Source organism: Equus caballus, chromosome 10 (genome assembly GCF_041296265.1).
Source record: "Equus caballus isolate H_3958 breed thoroughbred chromosome 10, TB-T2T, whole genome shotgun sequence".
Lineage (NCBI taxonomy): Eukaryota > Metazoa > Chordata > Mammalia > Perissodactyla > Equidae > Equus > Equus caballus.
The window spans coordinates 86721108-86742483 of NC_091693.1; the positions used below are offsets into that span (position 1 = coordinate 86721108).

The 21376-nt window shown below is 38.9% G+C and overlaps 1 protein-coding gene and 1 long non-coding RNA gene across 4 annotated transcripts in view; one reads left to right on the top strand and one right to left on the bottom strand.

The window, feature by feature from the left end:
* Positions 1-2703: 2703 nt before the first annotated feature.
* LOC111775383 (uncharacterized) lies at positions 2704-7630 on the bottom strand. The gene is made up of 3 exons (XR_002811044.2): positions 7465-7630; positions 3369-3517; positions 2704-3087 (listed from the first exon to the last, which is right to left on the bottom strand). It is a non-coding gene; the product is annotated as an uncharacterized lncRNA (long non-coding RNA).
* The window catches only part of EYA4 (EYA transcriptional coactivator and phosphatase 4), a 296334-nt gene continuing 280987 nt past the window's right edge, over positions 6030-21376 (top strand). For 2 of the 3 annotated variants that reach the window (XM_070223895.1, XM_070223913.1), the window contains exon 1: positions 6033-6254. The gene's annotated coding sequence lies outside the window, so the exon portion shown is untranslated. Of the gene's footprint in view, positions 6255-21376 lie in introns of all 3 variants that reach the window. The other variant, XM_070223904.1, reaches the window with a different exon arrangement.

Consider the following 21376-nt stretch of genomic DNA (forward strand, 5'->3'; position numbering starts at 1 on the left):
TGTGCGATGGATTGACCAGAAAGGAGAAGCTGGAAGCGAGGAGAATCACACATGATCAGAACCACAAATGGTTTCTTGAGGCCACAGGGACAGGTGAAGCCCCAGGGCTTGAAGGCCACTGAACCATGAATCAACAGAAGGGAGGCGTGATGAGTGATTGCCTCTGATTTCCATTTCGAATTAAAGCGATCCATCTCCATGAGGCAAGTGACCACTAGTGGCTGTTCAGTCCAGAAAATAAGTTTCTTGAAACTGAGACACTCTGTGCCAAGTTTCAAAATACAGAGGCAGCCCAAGAAAGACTTTTTTCCCCCCACTTATTAAAAATGATGGAAATTTCAGCTTAACCCTAGCAATTTATAAGGAGCCACAAATATTTTACATTAATGATGTATCATTAGCATAAATTTTTTAAGAAAAAATTGCCAATTTATTGACAGAATGGCTGAGACACGTTGTTGACACGTAGAGTTTAATTAGAGTCACCTCACTCTCCCAGGCTGGCAGGGGCAGGGGCAGGTGTGAGAGCCCCGAGTTCTATACTTAGCTGGAGGAAACAGGCTTTCCCTTTATAATGAAAACGTTCTCTGCCTTTGCCACGTATCTCTACTGACATTCCTCTTTTATCATCTTTCCAATGAGTCCACTTGCTGGACAAAATGCTAGATGGTAAAATTGGAGACACTGGCGTCAGTTCATTCCACTGGAGAGGGACCCAGGAATGAGGGAAGTTGGTTCTGTGCCCAGAAAGAAGTCAACTTGAAGAGCCAAAAGTTTTCGGGATGACAGAGACTATTAAATGGGAAATGGGCTAATTTTCCTCTCCTCTTAAATGCTAAAGACAATCTTTTAGAATCTGTATAACTCCAACACCTGCCAGCTACTCCCTAATTCTCTTCTTGGAGCTTCCTTCCACCCCATTTCAGTCTTCACCCTAGCCTCAGCTTTCCTGACATATGCAAATCCAATTTCATCAAAACATTAACAAGAGGCTGCAGATTTCATTTTAAGATGAGGTGAGGAGAGAATTTTATCCGAAAACCAGCAACCACTGTTTGAAAATATTCCCTCAGACATTTCTCCAACATCTCCGTCTACTGAGCTGCCTGGGAAGTCTCCTCTCCCCTTTTCCCCTTCCCTTCTGCAGCAGCTCAGTCTCCCCTCCCTCCCCCCCCCCACCCCCCCTCACCCCCCGCAGCCTCCTCCCCTCCCCATTCCTCTCCTGTTCTCTCCCTTTTTCCCCTCTCTGCAATCAGGCAGGGCAATTCTGCCCAAGCTCCCAGCTTGCCAATCACTCCTGGTTCTTAGCAGGGCAAAGGTCCCAAATTTAAAAGGAGAGGATAATTCTTTTCCTCTTATTATTATATCTGCATAACTCTGTTGTTTCATCTGCTTTTCCTTTATTTTTGCTATCAGCAAAAAAAAAAAAAAAAAAATTGGAAGATAGCTAAGTGTGGGGGGCAGTGTTTTCAGTTATGTCTGCAGCAAATTGTGGGACCAAGAGAAGCCTCAGATTTCTGTCTCGTGTGTTCCTCAGTGAATTTACTCCATGCTGGCCACAGTGTTGGATCCTGGCATCTCTGCACTCTGCCTGTGCAGAGCTGGCATCCAGCCCAGCACCCATATATCTCACATTCTGAACAGCGATATTTCAATTGAGTGTTTCACAGGGGGTCCTCAAGCAACTTCTCCCCATGGTCCTAACAACTGCCATGTAAATGTATTACTTTTAAAAATTGTTGAAAAGATGATAAAATAGGAGAATTTTTCTTAGGGTTGAACCACTCTTTCGGCTCCCCCCCGCCACAGTTCTGACTACTTTCCAAACATGGCAGAAAGGGAGCATTTGGTCCATATCTCAACCAGCCCTAGAACTAATTTGTCAAGACACAAAGTAGAGAAGAATCCAGCAAGTAGTCTTTTACTTGGAGTTTGAGTCAAAAACTCAATCTAACTATGGAACCCAAAATGAGAATTGGAGTTAATGAAGTAGCAGAGCCAAGTACATAATTTGTGGGGCCCAGTGCAAAATGAAAATGTGGGGCCCATTGTTTAAAAGGCAAGAAGAAGTGTTGTTAAAGGTTCTACAATATAAAACTTTGTCCTTTCTTCTGTGGTCTCTCTCTCAACTTGACATGGTGGTTTTTTAATTTGCTTTTAGCATTCTAAGTAAAGAAAAATTAAAATGTCTAATTAACATGAATTTTGCCGTTCAGCTTCATCTGGGGTAGTGCCAGTTTTAAACGCAAATATAAGAGCATTTAAGTTGTATGTGAAATCACCAAAATCACACAATTTATATTTCACAGCTCGTACATGTAGCTGTTGGTGGGCTAGTGGTTAAGTCTGGCACTCTCACCGCTGTGGTCCGAGTTTGTGTCCTGGCCGGGGAACCACACCACCCGTCTATCAATTGTCGTACTGTGCTGGCTGTGTGTTGCTGTGATGCTGAAAGCTGAAAGCGGTAACACCAGTGTTTCAAATACCAGCAGGATGACCCAGGGTGGACAGGTTTCTGCAGGGCAGAACAGACTAGGAGGAAGGACCTGGCCATCCACTTCCCAAAAAAGCTGGCTCTGAAAACCCTGTGAATAGCAGTGGAATATTGTCTGATCTAGCAAGGGAAGGACATGCTGTCCACAGGGTGGCTAGGAGTCAGAATCCACTCCATGGCACGAACAACAAAGAAAAGCAGAAGCCATGCACAAAACACAATTCTTTTTATTTCATTTATGGTACACACATTCTTACCAACAGTCTCTACCTTTGGCTTCCTGATGGACGAGAAAGACTGACAGGAAAAGAATCAATGGGTTGACCTATTTTTCCCTTTCCCTCTATGTCATCATTTTTAGAGTAGGTGGTTGGCTAATTCAGGGAAGTAAGAAAAAAAAAAAAGAAAGGATATGACAGATTCTCTGGGTCACTGTGTTTTTTAGAACATCATTGTGTGTCTTCTGCGTTGGAACCATCTTCTGGTTCTAGGGAAGAGCCTGGCCTCTTGGGGCTGACAGCAGTAGACACAACACGCTCGGCTTACACTCAGAGTTTCGATGAACTCAGTGAGTCCACTGGAATTCTGTACTCCTGGGGAGGCAAGGGGCAGTGGACACATATTGAGCGTATCTCCTCTCTCAACTGCTCAACTGTCTCATTAGATTTCAGTTGTAAAACACAAGTTCAAAAATAAAATTATTCAGAATTTCAAGATGGTGACAGCAGAACATTAAACCAAGGGTGAGGCCCATCTGATTGGGGGGCCACATGCAACTGCCCAGATGACATGCCCAGAAAGCCGGCTCTGTGAAGTGGCCATTCTGCTTTATCCCTCCCCCCCACCCCCAGTTACCCTCACTGGCATTGGGCACCTGCTGGGCCATCTCCTCAGAATTGGCGAGAAATCTTGCCTCCTCCTTTCTTCCTCATTTCCGTAGTTCTTCCCTTCTTTTACCTTTTTTGCTCTTCACCCAGAATCAGCCTTTTATACTGGTTGGCAATGTTTGAGCTCCGCCTCTACCTGCAAAATGGGTAGGAGTGATCTGAGAGAAAGCTCCCCCTGCCCGTGGGCCTTCCTCAGGAGGTGCCGTTGAAATATTGTCTAGTATGCCAAAGGTGATAGGTATTTTATGATGTTTTTGGAGCGTCTGCTGTGTTTGGAAGCAGTCTTATAAATACAGGTAATGAGGAGCCACAGAAGATTTAAAATAGGAAAGGAAATTGAAAAAATAGGAAACGTTTCCTTTTAGAAAAGTCTTTCTGGCATATAGCATGCACTTAAATTGAAGGAATCTGGAGTAAATCTTGGAGACTAGTTAAAAGGAAGCCATTCTCACAGCCCTTCACAAAATGTGAGTTACCCAAATCTTTAATGCTGAATGACACTCTGATACCTTGGTGTCGCTTCTGTGGTAGGGATGGGGAGTCAAGAATTAGTTAGTTGACAGCTTCAGGACTGGGGGAAAACATCTCCCAATTAAAACTGGCTCATGGCAGAAAGAGGAGAGGAGGCAGGTAACTCTTCCAGGAGCTTGAGAGAAGAGGATGTCTGGTCCAACAGGCCTGGTCTTCACAAAGTCAGCAGGCAACTGTGTCCCCTCCTGAGGTTACACCAGCTGGGGGATGGCATTGGAGCCTGTTGTATTGAAAAACACTGGGACTCCCTTGGGATATAAGTTCTGGGAGCCCAGCCCCTCCCTGCCCCACTTCTGGATTGAGCTCTTCCGCAGTGCTTTCACGCTCTCCATCTAAACATGAGAAGTGAGGAAGAGAAAGTCATCACATTCTCTACAAAATCTGCACACACTCATAGGTTCTTGAGAGCGTGCTTCCTGCCCAGACAACTGAATAAACTGAATTCTTTGTTCGATCCTATTAGAACAGGAAGGAATCCTGCTAGTGAGCAGAAGCTGTTCCTTCTAAGTTCTGACTTTACCTGGGGGTTTTGGTTTTGGTTTTCTGTTTTTCGGTCTTGACCTTTCTTCGTACGATGACACAGGGATTTCTTGGGATAGTTACCTATATCTGGCTTGTGAAATTGCTTTTTGTTTGAATTAAAGCTGCATGTGGAAGACTGAGGGCACTGCTGAGCTCTTGTACCACGAATTTTGGATTTTAAGAAAGTTTAGGTAGTTTGTCTTAAATAATGTCAGGACAGATGCAAACACAACTGTGAATGCTTAATGTTTTTTTATGTCAATCTTTTTTACTTACTGTTAGCATAGTGTAAAAACTGCTAGTGAAATATCATATGCCTGCTACCTCATTTGGAAATTCCCATGTGCAAATTCCAAGTTAACATTTTTAAATGAATAAAGACAAATAAATCAAGCTGAAAGGTAATATGCTTTTTAATTCTACTTTTAAATGAGTAAATGAATCTAACTCTCTCCTTATAATTTGATGACCTAAAAGCACTTTTAAAAGTTAGGTTAAAGAGGTAAAGACTCAGAACATTCTTTCCTCCAAAGGTTGATATTCTCAAATGTAGAAATAAATTTAAAATTTCAGCAAAATGGAATTTTATCATATTGTTGTTGTCCATTCCATGGAATAGAGAATGAAATGCATGTACTTTTGCAAAAGTTTTCCAACCCATAACCCAATGATACTTGAACTTTAGACAGATATTAGAGATTGGCTAGAACTTAGAATTATTTCAAAGTCGATTCTATTCAAATATTTCAAAAGTCCTTTCAAAACTGCTTCACAAAAGTAATTTTAAGATATTCTTTTAACTATAGTCTATTTAAATCACTATATTTATAAAGTCCTACATATGTTTGGCAAGCAGCACAACAGTCAGGTGAAGATTGACTGTTTTTGTTTTGTTTTGTTTTTGGTGAGGAAGATTGGCCCTGAGCTAACATCTGTGCCAATCTTCCTCTATTGTGTATGTGGGACACCACCACAGCATGGCTGATGAGCAGTGTCTAGGTCCCTGCCCGGGATCCGAACCCTCGAACCCCAGGCTGCCAAGGTGGAAACTATGAACCTAACCACTATGCCACTGGACTGGCCTCACAGACTCTGATTATTTTTATACTTTGTTTGCCAGAAACTTTGGAAAATGTCTTAATGTTTTACTTCAGCAGCACAGCCCCAGCGAAGTTCCCCAGAAATCTCTAAAGATTCTCATTTTTGATAGGCATTTACTTAGCCTATCTCTAGAAGAATCATGGGGTTGATTGAGAAGAAAAACTACCTCTCTCTCTCTCACTTGCTCTAGCTCTCCATCTTGCTCTCATTTTTTCTCTCTCTTTCTTTAACGAAGCAGTTGCCCTCTAAACTTGATCCCATGTGGTCCCATTTAAGAAAAGAAGGGGGAAAAATTAAAATCAGTTCTCACTAATTAGAGGAAAATAGTATGTAACTAATTGAAAGGTCTTTTCATACTTATGGCTGACATTTCCACCAAGGGCTAATTGACCGTTGGGTCTAAAGGGTTATGTGCTTTTTTTAAGCGACATGTGCTCCTGGCCAAGTACTCGCTGAGACACGCTGTGAGTAGTTTTAGATCACTGGCAGCTCTTGCTATTTTAGTCCATGTCACTGCCTGAAGTTGTAATTAATTTGGATGACCCTAAAAATCATAATTATGACAGTTCTGATATTCGGTAAGAACAACTTACATTCGGTCTTGCCAAGAAAGTCATGGAGCTTTTAGCAGAAGGAAAAAACAATCTTTACAACGTGTACAATGAACATCTCACATAGAAGCAGACCGCAGGAGCCTTGACAGGGCTTAACTTATCCTTGTAAGTAATTTGTGGACTATTCCATGCTTGCTAATTAATTGTTCTGCATTTTAATTATATTTTCTATCAGTAATGTGTGTTGCATTTGTTTTTGTTTTTGATCTAAAAGCTCATTCATGGACAACATTTATAGCCAATGCCAATTTAACTCATTCTTGTACATATAAATGATATTTTCACCCACAGAGCACCGTATTTCATTCTTTTCCTGACTAAATCACCATGATAAAAAAAAAATCAAAAAATATCATTGCTAAATTTCTCTCTCTTGCTCCTGATTTCTTTTGTTCTTTTCTTTCGGTTTTACTTGTAACAGCTAAGTTTCCTAATAGATTTTCTCATTCTTCAAACTGTGAAAGAAAAAAAATTCACAAAGGAAAGGTTTTTTAAGGAGTTAATAGTGAATGCCTAAGATGTTGAAGTATGATCTTTTTCTGATTTTATGAACAGTGAGAAAAGTATTTTGCACATGTAAGCAATGAACTGAGCACAGACACATTTTTATAAAGTCTCTTTGAAAATTACTCAAAAATTATACTTTTAGTATGTGTTCCTATTGGGTTGATAACAGGTTTTGTAATAAATTATTTCTCAGAAAACTATTTATTTAGATTTGTTAGAGTTATAGGGGCAAAGAAAATGAAATATAATTTAGAGTCGGAAGTTCCATATTTAAATATTGACTGTGGTTTGTCCCAGCAGTTTGATTTTTGATAAATTATTTTCTTTGAACTCCAGGTTCACCCACAAAATGAGGAATAATCACAGTAACAATCTACTCTACAGGGTTGTACTGAGGCCCGAGTAAGCACAAGAATGGTCGAGGGGACGCTGGGAGTTTGTACGAACAAGTAGTCAAGGATTAGTATTCTAGTCTATCAAAATTGCTTCTTGCTTAATAATGTTAAGGGGGGAAATGACTAAGCAAGTAAAGGAGGAGAAACGTCTAAGCTTCCTTACTGGTTTTTCACTTAATCTTTTTCACGTTTATTTTAGAAAAGTTGATAAGCAGCAATATGACTTTACTATGCCTTTAATGTTAAGCAGCATTACGAGGAGGTAACGAGTGCTGAGCTTAAAGGACTATGTTCTGCTTTCGCCCATTGCTGACTGGGTAGAGGCAGGTGGTAGCCCTGGGACTGCTCCGGGGGAACGCTGGCTGCCCGTCTACAAGATGGGAGCGGGAACCTTGGAGAACCGAATCACGCACCTGTGACCCTGAACCACACAGGTGCACGCTCTTCCAAGCGGTCCGGACTCAGTGGTGCGGTGAGCTCACCTCGCTGATGGCACACCTCCCCGAGGAGTCCAGAGGGAGTGGGCGCTGGGGGGGTCAGGGACCAAGTCTCCTACTGGGTGCTGGACACCTGCGAACTGATCCGGGCCAGGGCGGCCCTGATTCACTTCCTCGAGGAGGAGAGGAAAGTTACTGCCTGGCAGTGCTCCAGCCCGCCTGGGAGAGCCACTCTCCCCATATAAACATTTCAAGGCGCGAGAGCACCAGTAGCCGTTCTTTATACCTCGCAGGATGGCGTGAGGCTGTTGGACATGATCCTTAGGAGTGCTTGCAACTCCTCCTCGGAGAGAAGTAGCCATAATATAATAAGGGTTTTTTTTTTTTTCGTTTTTTGCTTCATTTGAGGTGGGTTTTTTTCTTTTCTGGATCCTCTGGGAGAAATTGTTTACTTGCTGCTTGTTCCATGAATTGTTTTTTTTCCTGGTAATATGAGTAGCTTTGTGCTCCTAGGAAGTTAAAAAAAAGAAGAAAAAGCGTTGCACCAGTATAATATGTACATAATAGTCTCCAAATGAAGGAAATTTTGCATTTGTTCTATGGATTCATATAAACCAGATTTTAGAATCTGATGTTTTTTCTCCCAAGTGGATTTCCATGTACCTTTAACTTAAGTTTTAAAAATCTGCATATACCTGAAAGTGCATATTTTTATTTAGATGGATGAATCACTTTTTGTTTCTCCTTTAGAAAACTGATAAAAAATCCTCAATTAAAATTTGATATATTTTAGTGGTAAAAGTATTATTCTAAAACATGACTTGCGACTTAAAATACTCCCCAGAATATAAGCAGCCTATAGCTACAGGGAAAAAAAGCTAAAATGCTGTAGATTTAGTTTTTTAGTTATTTCAATTCTTACTTCTCAAATCCTGTTGCTTTTATTTTTGTAAATATGACTCAATTTAGATTTGTAACAGGAGTTAGTATGGGTTGCCTAGATAATAATTAGATATTAGTTATGGGCTGTTTTTTTGTGTGTGTGGTATGTCCCATAAATGAATGTCTGGAATATTCTTAAGTAAAAATTTTGAAAAACATGCTATCATTAAAAATTTATCAATTAAATTTTTCAATAACTTCGTTCTTTTAAGAGAACAATCCGTGCTCCTAAATTCACTTTTGCTTTCTCTCCGTGTTCAGTTTTTATTTCCTTCACATCGCCTTTCTCTGCGTGCTTTCTCTCAAGCATACCTACAACAAAGCCACCTGTTGTCCGAGGCCTCGTTCCTACATGAATCACGCCCTGTCAAAATTTCGAGGTTATAAATGTTCAGCTAATTGAGCAGTCTGACTAGCTGAATGCTTGTAAGTGCTTTATAATATCTTTCAACACTTCAAAACTCCGACCCACTTAAAAACTCCAGAATCCCTGAGCAAACGGGACAAGTCATTCACATGGATTCTTGCTGATAAAACTGAGAGCATGTTTATGAATTTCTCCAAATTTGCAATAAGGTAACTCAGTTCTGCTCGTAAATGTTTGTTTACAGCTGTGTCTATATTGTGCCATAGCAAGTGGTTGGAAAGTGAAAAGCTTACCCAATCAGCCAGTTATTTTGACTACTTCATATTAAACATTAACTTGCATTTTTTTCTCACCAATTAGATGTTTTGGTATCATGAATGCTTATAGTTTCTAAGAAGGAAGTCGGTCTTGCTCTCTCTTTTCCTCTCTCCTCCAATTATTTTTTTCTGTTAGTGAGGAGATACTGAAAATGGATGCACAAATAAATAAATACATCTATATCTTACATGCCAGTGCAAGCCGTGTTGTTCCTAAGATTTCTGCACATTCCTGGGGGACTTATATTTTCATAGTCTCTTCTGGCCTCGGTTCCAGATTTGACCAGCTTCTGAGTCTTTCTCCTGTATCAATTCCATCCTTTCTGCTCTGCATCAATTTGAACATGGAATTAACTCAGCCCTTTGCCTTAATTCCCTCAAAAAAAGCAAATCTGCTCACAAAAAGCATCTTTCCGTGTAGCTGACTTTACTGAAAGTTTGATGAGACTAAAGCAGTTTACACAGCAATTACACTATTTTGAATATTGGCGATTTCTCTACTTAAAAGTATGTTGGCCCCCAGCCATACGTCACAGGGACTAAACACCTCTTCTTTACAGGATAATTCCTCTTTCCCTAACCAACCTCAGACTCAGCTCTGACTTTCCAAGATACTTCCAAGGACTCCCTAGGTGTCCTTGTAAACATCTTCTTCAGGTATTACCCAGTTTTGTCCTTCGCCAATCTCTACAAGGGGAAGAGAGGAGTATAACAAGTTTCACCTCACTCTTAAGAAATATTCCTGCTCAAACCACACACTCACACACATGTAAGTCCGCCCAGACTCACATCCTTAGAAGGCAGAAGTATCTACAGTCAGTTTGGGTTTTAAGCAAAAATTCTCCCTGAATACGTCTGTATTAATGTTTAAAAGCTCTTAGTTGTTGTAGACATATGTTTCTGTCAAAACTTCTCCAAGCTTCCCTTGCCTGACCCTCAGAACTCACCATGTCACCCTGGCCTTCTTTCTCCTCATTGAAGGGCAAGCTCATTCCTTTCTGTGTGACTTTTTCACCTCCTGTCTCTGTGCCTCTCAGCATAGCTGATTTACGCTCCTGATGTGTACCTTAGCCCAGAGTTCTGTCTTTTGGAAATCACCATCCAATCTAAGGCAACGTCTTCCCACCCCACAATCACATCACCCAATATTCTCTAGAAAAATCACTGTTACGTTTCTTTAAATGATCACATCTGGGATTATCTTTATTTTTTTGTTTAAATAGTCTAAATTCTCTATCCTTAAGGACAGGGTCCTTTTTTACATCATTTACTGCTGTATCTGCAGGACCAAGAAATGTGGGTGATACTCAGGAAGTGTTGCTTAATATATTTATAAAAATAAATAATTATGTCTGTGGTTAAAAAAATGAAAGGAATAATATTTGCTTGATAACTTTAAAAAGTATAACTTAGCTAATGTATTTTAAAGGACGTATTCTATTATCTGTCCCATAACAGTTAATATTAATTGAATAATAATTATAATTATTCCTATAACCAGAACTTTCTGATATCAAATTGATGGTAAAGACCACCATTTACTATGCTCATATTTAGATGTAAATGTTCAGAAGAAATAGTAATAGCCTGGGAATTAAAACAGCCTAGTTAAAGATTAGCATCATGGAATTCTAACCCAATCCTCTCATTTAACATTTGTGGCAACTGAGATGCAGAAAAACTGTCTTACCCAACATTAATGGCAAATTTGAGTCTAGAATGCAGGTTTCTTGAATCTCAAATGACTAATTTTTCCCCCTAAACCATGTCTCCAGTCCTAATCTAAGAGTAATCAGTTACTTCATGTTTTCATTTCTAGAATAAGCAGTTGAAATTAGATAAGCTCTCAGCATTGGCAGTTCAATTGCTCTCTTTCTTCCTTCCCTTCTGTTCATCAATTAGTCCACAACTTGACTGGAAGTAATCTCCTTAAATTCTCCTGACATTGTCAAGCTCCTACTCAATGATACCTTGAGTCCCAAACAGCTATAAATGTTTATTACTCTGGGGTACTGGTGAGTTCTGACTGGTTGCTGATGGTACACAGCACAGCAGAACTCACAATGACTGGATCTACACAAGTAGGTAAATAGGGAAGGATGACCATTTGTGAGCACTTCTTTGGAGGACTTCCTGAGTATTGAAGAGTCAGGCATAGCCAATCAAGAATAAGGTGATAAGGTCAATTACAATCAAATAAGTTAAAGTTGCATGTAGTATAGAACAAAGTTAAAATTAAAGCATCTTGGGATGACATTGTTAGGACTTTCTGGTAAACAGTGTATTTGATTTAGAATTAAATTCCCTTATTCATCATGGAGAGAAAGTTGGTCCTATTTCCTCTGTTCTCACCAGTATTAGTTTTTGCTTTCATATGGAGCAGATTACCTGTATGTTAATGAATATTATAGACTAGAAAGAAATCTCCTTCATTGACGTAGAAGCCCTTGGATGAATCAAATTTAATCTACCTTAGTTAGATTGTTATCCAATTTATTTTAATATTTCACAAAAACTCACAAAATCTACCCGGTTAGGTTTCTATAGTCCAGTAAAAACTATTTTTAAGAAGGAGACTGGATTGAAGTATATTTTCTAAGCTATTACATGAGTTCAGAACCTTTCATCTTTCTATGTTTTAGAATTTTCAAATGCGCCAAACAATTAGAAGTTTTTTTTATTTGGTTTCATTTGGTGTAGAAGATTGGCCCTGAGCTAACATCTGTTGCCAATTTCTCTCCCCTCTTTTTGCTGGAGGAAGACTGTCCCTGAGCTAACACCTGTGCCAATCTTCCTCTATTTTGAATGTGGGACACCCCCACAGCATAGCTTAATGAGCATTGTGTAAATCCCGGCCTGGGATCTGAACTCACGCCACCAAAGTAGAGCACATGAACTTAAGCACTATACCACCAGGCCAGCTCCTAAAAATTTTTTTAATGTGCTATCTTTGCCTAAAGAGGAGTTTCCTAACACCGGTCATACAAGGGTAAGAAAAAAAAAGATAATTTATCCTATACACAGAGGTAATCCTCTGCCTTGTTCTCTCAGTTGGTCTCTGCAGAGTCTAGAGCATTTGGTTAAGTCAGCCTTGGTCTAACCATTAGGAAACAATAAAGAGGTGTATACAGGAAGTACTAGATTGGGATGAATATTGGGATAAAACATCTGAGGTGTATTTTGTAGAAATATAGAACAATTGAGAATTACTATGTTTATATTATACGATACTCATTGTTAATCTGGGATCTACGGACTCCTCTGAAACATTGTGGGGGGGGTCCATACACCCCCAGAATTTTAATGTAAAACTGTGAGTGTGCATTTTTTGGGAGGTGAGAGACAATCCATAGTTTTCATTGTATTTGCAAAGGGATCTGTGACTCAAAAAGGCTAAGAAGAACATGATATTATTTCAACAGGTTTTCAGGGAATAAGCATCTTAAAGATGGAAGATGGCTAATTAAAATAAAATTAGCATCTCTCCTCTTCCCATGTCCAGTTGTATTTTACATTTTTCATTCCTGGACTTGGGAATCATATCCAGCTTGGGGCTATACAGCTGAGTAGATGATAATTTAGTGAAGATTTAGGGAAGAGCCATTAGGATGAGTGAAAGGTAAGAAAGTAAGATTTAATTAGGAAAAAAAAACAAAAATAAAGTTCAACTGGATGGTAAAATAATAATGATATTTACATGTAGAAAACTTTAATATAAATATATGAAACAACTGATTTTTCATCCCCCGTTAAATTTTGTTTTATTGGTAACAACAGCCAACATTTATTGAGAACTTACCGTGTGCCTCGGATAGTATGTAAGCATATCTTTTTACATTGAGTTCTCACAACAAACCGACAGAGTAAGGACATTTTTCTCTCCATTTTTCAGACAAGGAAAATGGAAGTCATCCTGGCAGATCATGAAGGACTTCCAACAGATGACACAATGCTGAATTTTAAACAATCAGTGTATACATTTGGGGAGCAGTATGAAGTTCAAGATGGGAAGAAGGAGTGGATAGAGGGGCTGGCAAAGGAGCAGAGTAGGAAGAACGGCAAAGTTAGATTTCACTTAGGTATGAAGAAGCTGCTCTTGAGAGAGACTGTTAACCTAGGAAGAGACGAGGAAGGCTTGGAAGCTTTGTCTTCCAGAGATCTGCAGTAGAAGAGGGTGACGCTGAAGCAGGTTGAGGCTCTACATGAAGCCTGGGGAATGAGCACATTTTGGGCTTTTTTCCAAGTTTCTTCCAGCTTTGATTCTTCAAAAGCTAAAATTTAAGCCCCTTTAAGCAAAATGAATATTCGGAATTTATAAATAGGTCAAAAACAGTAAACCTTCTTAAGAAGCCTGTTTCTATTGTTTTGTAAGAAATCTTTCAACCGTTCCAGGGCAGGGGGACACGGAGAGGAAATGTGTTGACTATGGAAACTCCAAGGGAGGGTATGGTGACACTGTGTTCCTCAAAACGGCAAAAGCCATCTTTAAAATATGAAATAAGCCAATGGGTAGATCTGAGAACTTATTAAAAATATATAGCAAAGAACCCAGAAATTTCATCTCTGGGTATATACCCAGAAGAATTGAAATCAGGGACTCGAACAGATATTTGCACACCCATGTTCATAGCAGTATTATTCCCAAGAGGCAAAAAGTGAAAGCAACCCAAGTGTCCATTGATGGATGAATGAATAAACAAAATGTGGTCTATACATATAATGAAATATTATTCTGCCTTAAAAAGGAAGGAAATTCTTTTTTTTTTAAGCTTCTTTTTGTTTTTTTAAAGATTGGCCCTGAGCTAACATCTGTTGCCAATCTTTTTCTTTTTCTTCTTCTACCCAAAGCCCCCGGTACATAGTTGTACATTCTAGTTGTAGGTCCTTCTAGTTCTGCTGTGTGGGACGCCAACTCAGCATGGCCTGATGAGTGGTGCTAGGTCTGCACCCGGGATCCGAACCAGTGAAACCCTGGGCTGCCGAAGCAGAGCGCACAAACTTAACCACTCGGCCGGGGGGGACAGCCCAAGGAAGGAAATTCTAACGTATGCTACAACGTGGATGAACCTTGAAGACATTATGCTAAGTAAAGTAAGCCAGTCACGAAAGAGCAAATACCGTTTTATTCCACTCATATGAGATACTGAGATTAGTCAAATTCATGGAGACAGAACGTAGAATGGTGGTTGTCAGAAACTGGCAAGAGTGGGTAGTGGAGAGTTCTTTGTAATTTTATTTTTAAAGATTGGCACCTGAGCTAACAACTGTTGGCAATCTTCTTTTTTTTTTTCCTTCTTCTTCTCCCCAAAGTCCCCAAATACATAGTCATATATTTTAGTTGTGGGTCCTTCTGGTTGTGCTATGTGGGACACCACTTCAGCATGGCGGTGCTAGGTCCATGCCAAGGATCTGAACTGGGGAAATCCTGGGCCACTGAAAGGGAGCTTGGGAACTTAATGGCTCGGCCACAGGCCGACCCCAGGAGTTTTTTTTTTTTTTTTTTAGTGAGTTAATGATAGGTTACAATCTTGTGAAATTTCGGTTGTACATTAATGTTTGTCATTCGTGTTGTAGGTGCACCACTTCACCCCCCTTTGTGCCCACCCCCCACCCCACCTTTCCCCTGGTATCCACTAAACTGTTATTAGTCCACATTTTTAAATTCCTCATATGAGTGGAGTCATACACAGATTATCCTTCTCTAGCTGGCTTATTTCACTTAACATAATTCCCTCAAGGTCCATCCATGTTATTGCAAATGGAATGATTTTGTTCTGTTTTGCAGCTGAGTAGTATTCCATTGTATATATGTACCACATCTTCTTTATCCATTCGTCTGTTGATGGGCACTTAGGTTGCTTCCATGTCTTGGCTATTGTAAATAATGCTGCAATGAACATTGGGGTACATAGGACTTTTGGGATTGCTGACTTCAAACTTTTTGGATAAATACCCAGTAGTGGGATGGCTGGGTCGTATGGTAGTTTTATTTTTAATTTTTTTAGGACTCTCCATACTGTTTTCCATAGTGGCTGCACCAGTTTGCATTCCCACCAGCAGTGTATGAGGGTTCCTTTGTCTCCACAACCTCTCCAACGTTTGTTACTATTAGTTTTAGATATTTTTGTCATTCTAACGGGTGTAAGGTGATATCTTAGTGTAGTTTTGATTTGCATTTCCCTGATGATCAGCGATGATGAGCATCTTTTCATGTGCCTATTGACCATCAGTATATCTTCTTTGGAGAAATGTCTGTTCATGTCTCCAGCCCATTTTTTGATTGGGTTGTTTGATTTTTTGTTGTTGAGTTGTGAGAGTTCTTTATATATTATGGATATTAAGCCTTTGTCAGATATATGACTTGCAAATATTTTTTCCCAGTTAGTGGGTTGTTTTTTTTGTTTCAATCCTGTTTTCATTTGCCTGGAAGAAGCTCTTTAGTCTGATGAAGAAGTCCCGTTTGTTTATTCTTTCTATTGTTTCCCTTCTCTGAGAAGGCATGGTGTCCGCAAAGATCCTTTTAATACTGATGTCAAAGAGTGTACTGCCTACGTTTTATTCTAGAAGCCTTATGGTTTCAGGTCTCACCTTTAGATCTTTGATCCATTTTGAGTTTATTTTGGTGAATGGCGAAAAAGAATGGTCAATTTTCATTCTTTTACATGTGGCTTTCCAGTTTTCCCAGCACCATTTGTTAAAAAGACTTTCTTTTCTCCCTTGTATGCCCTCAGCTCCTTTGTCAAAGATAAGCTGTCCATAGACGTGTGGTTTTATTTCTGGGCTTTCAATTCTGTTCCATTGATCTGTGCACCTGTTTTTGTACCAGTACCATGCTGTTTTGATTACTGTAGCTTTGTAGTATGTTTTGAAGTCAGGGATTGTGATGCCTCCCGTTTTGTTCTTTTTTCTCAGGATTGCTTTAGAAATTCGGGGTCTTTTGTTGCCCCATATGAATTTTAGGATTCTTTGTTCTAATTCTGTAAAGAATGTCATTGGGATTCTGATTGGGATGGCCTCGAATCTGTAGACTGCTTTAGGTAGAACAGACATTTTAACTATGTTTATTCTTCCAATCCATGTACATGGAATGTCTTTCCATCTCCTTATGTTGTCATCCAATTCTCTCAGAAAGGCCTTGTAATCTTCATTATATAGGTCCTTCACTTCCTTGGTTAAATTTACCCCAAGTTATTTTATTCTTTTTGTTGCGATTGTGAATGGTATTGTATTCTTGAGTTCTTTTTCTGTTAGTTCGTTATTGGAGTATAGAAATGCTACTGATTTACGCGAATTGATTTTGTACCCTGCAACTTTGCTGTAGTTGTTGATTACTTCTAAGAGTTTTCCAATGGATTCTTTGGGGTTTTCTATATATAAGATCATGTCGTCTGCAAACAGCGAGAGTTTCACTTCTTCCCTCCCTATTTGGATTCCTTTTATTCCTTTTTCTTGCCTGATTGCTGTGGCCAGGACCTCCAGTACTATGTTGAATAAGAGTGGTGATAGAGGGCATCCTTGTCTCGTTCCTGTTTTCAGGGGGATGGCGTTCAGTTTTTGCCCATTGAGTATGATGTTGGCTATGGGTTTGTCATATATGGCCTTTATTATGTTGAGGTAGTTTCCTTCTATGTCCATTTTGTTCAGAGTTTTTATCATAAATGGCTGTTGGATCTTGTCAAATGCCATCTCTGCATCTATTGAGATGATCATGTGGTTTTTATTCCTCAGTTTGTTGATGTGGTGTATCACGTTGATTGATTTGCGGATATTGAACCATCCCTGTGTCCCTGGTATGAATCCCACCTGATCATGATGTATGATCCTTTTGATGAATTGCTGAATTCTGGTTGCCAAAATTTTGTTTAGAATTTTTGCATCTATGTTCATCAGTGATATTGGCCTGTAGTTCTCTTTCTTCGTGGTGTCCTTGTCAGGTTTTGGTATCAGTGTGATGTTGGCCTCATAGAATGTGTTAGGAACTGTTCCATCTTCCCTAATTTTTTGGAATAGCTTGAAAAGGATAGGTATTAAATCCTCTCTGAAAGTTTGGTAGAATTCCCCAGGAAAGCCATCTGGCCCTGGGGTTTTATTCTTTGGGATGTTTTTGATTGCTGTTTCAATCTCTTTCCTTGTGATTGGTCTGTTCAAATTGTCTGCCTCTTCTTGAGTGGGCTTTGGGAGATTGTAGGAGTCCAAGAATTTATCCATTTCCTCTAGGTTATCCATTCTGTTGGCATATAGTTTTTCATAGTATTCTCTTATAATCCATTGTATTTCTGCAGAGTCTGTTGTTATTTCTCCCAGGAGTTATTTTTAATGGGTACAAATTTCAGTTTAGGAAGATGAAGAAAGTTCTGGAGATGGATGGTGGTGATGGTGGCGCAACAATGTGATGTACTTAAAGCCACTGAACTGTACACTTAAAATGGTAAATTTTAGGGGCCAGCCCATGGCGGAAAGGTTAAGTTTGCGCACTCCACATCAGTGGCCCAGGGTTTCCCTGGTTCGGATCCTGGGTGTGGACATGGCAACACTCGTCAGGCCACACTGAGGTGGCCTTGCACATGCCACAACTAGAAGGATCCACAACTAAAATATACAACTATCCACTGGGGGGACTTGGGGAGAAAACGAAGGAAAAAAAAAAAGAAGATTGGCAACAGTTGTTAGCTCAGGTGCCAATTTAAAAAAAAAAAACTGGTAGATTTTATTTTATGTATATTTTTTCTATCTATCAAAGAGAACAGAGCTTACGTTAATTTATTTGATATTTTTAAAACAGATTTCTGTTTCTAGTCTTTAAATACGTATATGTAAATAAATTCCCTTCTGGAGAAGGCTGGGTTAAAAATTATTCATTTGTAGAACATAGCAATTAATAGATTTACATATGTGTGATCAATATAAATGTTTTGCCTTAAATTCCTGTATGTAATTTAGCTTGATTTAAATATGCTTAAAATAATATATGGTTAACATTATATATCTCTTGATTACTTAATGAGTACAGTCAACTTAGAATATCGTTATCCAAATTGACAATGTTGTTTGACATGGTTGATGACTAGTGGCTTATGTGGTAGGAAAATATTTTACCAGCATCTCTTGGCTAGTGGTAAGGCCAGTAGGATATATTATCAACACTTTAAAATGGTGATATGTTCACAGAATGCACCTAGTCTAATAGATGGCTAACAATTTGATAAATATCATTTTTAAAAAATTAAATAGACTGGAATGTCTTTATAATGTTTTCCAGGGATCTGGAATTTTTTTCAGTGTTACGTGATCCTCTTTGGGCCCTTAGCCAGCCCTTTAAAAAATGATCATTTGCTGCAGGAAAATGTTAAATGGAGGCATATTGTGATGAATTTCACTGTCTCATATTTATTTTAAAGAGTTTAACCTAATATACAATACAGTGAGACTTTGCCTTCTCATACATAATGTATTTAAAAATCTAGTTCCTTAGAAAACATTACCAATGAGCTACAGTGGATACCAAATTCATATATACTTAGAATTTTTTCAGTACAGTTTATTTTTTCATAGCTGTCTTGAATGGCTATTTTAAACTTAAATGGGTTCCATTTCTGCTAAAATAAAGCATCTTTAGAGGAGAAATTTTAAGGGAACAGATGAAATTTCATTACCATGCTTGTGGTCACACCTTGTCAGAATTTAGGTCCTAAATTTCACGGTGATATTGATATTTGCACACATTTAAAGTGACATTATTTGGCAAAAGAACAAGTATCTAGTTTGAGTTAGTGGTCCGCACGGTGATGACTAACCACATACTACAAAGTTAAAACAATTTTTAAAATCACTTGTTAATGTGATAAGACCAGCCTCATGTTTTTCCTAACCTCATTTTCAATGGCCCTTTTTGTTCAGCCAATAGGTGAATAAGTGTTTCCAATTGACAGACGTATTCTTCACTCAAATGGAAAGGACACGAGGGTGAGATATTAACTGGGTGATTCACACCTTTATGGACATTAATCCCTTATTCTACAATTGAGTAGTGCTTTTAGTAGAAGTGTACCTAGTTTGAGTCTAAACCAAGGATCCCCTCCATGTGAATGGACTAATGGGGTTGATCTTGTTGGAAAATATATTTTTGGGAGCATTCTGTTCCAGAGAATAATTTATTGAATATAAAGTTATCTTAGAATTTCTCTCCTTTCTCACTTTTGCTACTCCTCTCTCACCCCACCACTCCACAAAACCTAATCTGCCCAGCTAAACAAATTCTACCAAATGCTTAGACTTTACCTTCATTATTCTCCCTCTGCAGTGATGATCCTCACAGTTAATCAGCCTTTTGGATATGGAATTTAGTAGTATTTAACAGATTCCATTTTAATTTTTCTTAAATGTTTATGGATTGACATTGTCAAGCGTCCTTGATAATTATTTAAGACACTTTTGATTTTGTTTGATCACTTGAAAAATTAAAGCTTGTCTGATTATAATCGCGGTTGCTGTGTGATATATCCAGTTGCATCTTCTGTTCTTCCTCTCATTTTTCCCCCCTGCCTCCCACTCTGCCAACACAGAGCAATCTCTGAAACCTTCATTCACTGCTCTGCCTCACAGGAGCTGTTCTCTGCTGGGCCTCATGGAGTCTTATCCCGTGCATGCAGAGCCCAAACCATGGCCAAGGAAGCCACGGAACCCCCATGCATGCTTATCCCCACCCATCTGAGTAGCTCCAACAATACTGGGAAGCTGCCTCTCAAATTTCATCTTCTTCCACGCCTCTGAAATCAGATAACTGCCCCCTCAGAAACACAAAATTATTATGATTTATTTGGGCTCCATATTCATATGCTCAAGTTCAGACAAGATGAGGCTCGTCTCGTACTTTTCCATTCTCTTAAAAATGACAGTTCTTTACCACCTGTTGCCCAATGCTTCAAAAGTCTATATCACAAATTGTATCCATGTTTATAGTGATTAACAGTGGGAGGACAATTCTCTTAGCAATTACGCTATCATGATCAGAATTGGAAATCCTGTAGAACACTTTAAAAAAATTTCTTTAGCTATAATTCACCCATCCTAAAAATCCATCCTTTTAGAGCATACAATTCGGTGGCTTTGGTGTAGTCATAAAGTTATTCAACCATCACCACAATCTAATTCCAAAGTTAGATTTTCAGCACCCACAAAAGAAACCCCATAGACATTAGCAGTCACTGCCCATCATTCCATCCCCTTAGCCCCGGAAACCACTAAAGTACCTTCTGTCTCTATAGGTTTGCCTACTGTAGACATTTCATATAAATGGAATCAGACAATATGCAGTCCTTTGTGACTGGCTTCTTTTGTTTAGCGTAATGTTCTCAAGGTTCGTCTATGTCACAGCCTTATTGGTACTTCAGTAACTTTTATTGCTAAATAATATTCCATTATGTGGATATATCACATTGTTTATTCATCAGTTGATGGTCATTTGGGCTGTCCCTACTTTTTGAATATTGTGAATAATGCTACTATCAACATTCATGTAGAAGTTTTGTGTGGACAAATGTTTTCGTTTCTCTTGGGTATCTACCTAGGAGTAGCATTGCTTGGTCAAATAGTAAGGCTATGTTCAACTTTTTGAGAAACTACAAGACTGTTTTCCAAAGAAGCTATCCCATTTTAAATTCCCACTGCAGTGTAAGCATTCCAATTTTTCCATATCTTCACCAACACTTGTTATTATCTGCTTTTTTGATTACAGCCTTCCTAGTGGGTATGAAGTGGTATCTCGATTTTTCTGACGGCTAATGATACTGAGCCTCTTTTTGTATGTTTATTGGCTATTTGTATACCTTCTTTGGAGAACTGTCTATTTGGATTCTTTGTATATTTCGTAATTGGGTTATTTGCCTTTCTATTATTGAGTTGTAATAGTTATTTATATATTCTAGATACAAGTCCCTTATAAGATATGTGATTTGCAAATTTTCTCCCTTTATTTGTAGTCTTCTCACTTTCTTGATGGTATCTTTTGAAGCACAAAAGGTTTTAATTTTGATAATGTCCAGTTTATCTTTTGCTGTTGTTGCTGCTGTTACTGGGACTCTTGGTTTTATACGAAGAAACCAGTGCCAAATTCATGGTCACAAAGACTCATGCCTCTGTTTTCTTCTAGCTTTATAGTTTTCGCTCTTACATTTGGATCTTTCATCAATTTTAAGTTAATTTTTGTATATGGTGTGAGTTAGGGGTACAATTTCACTCTTTTGCCTGAGGCTTCTGGTTGTCC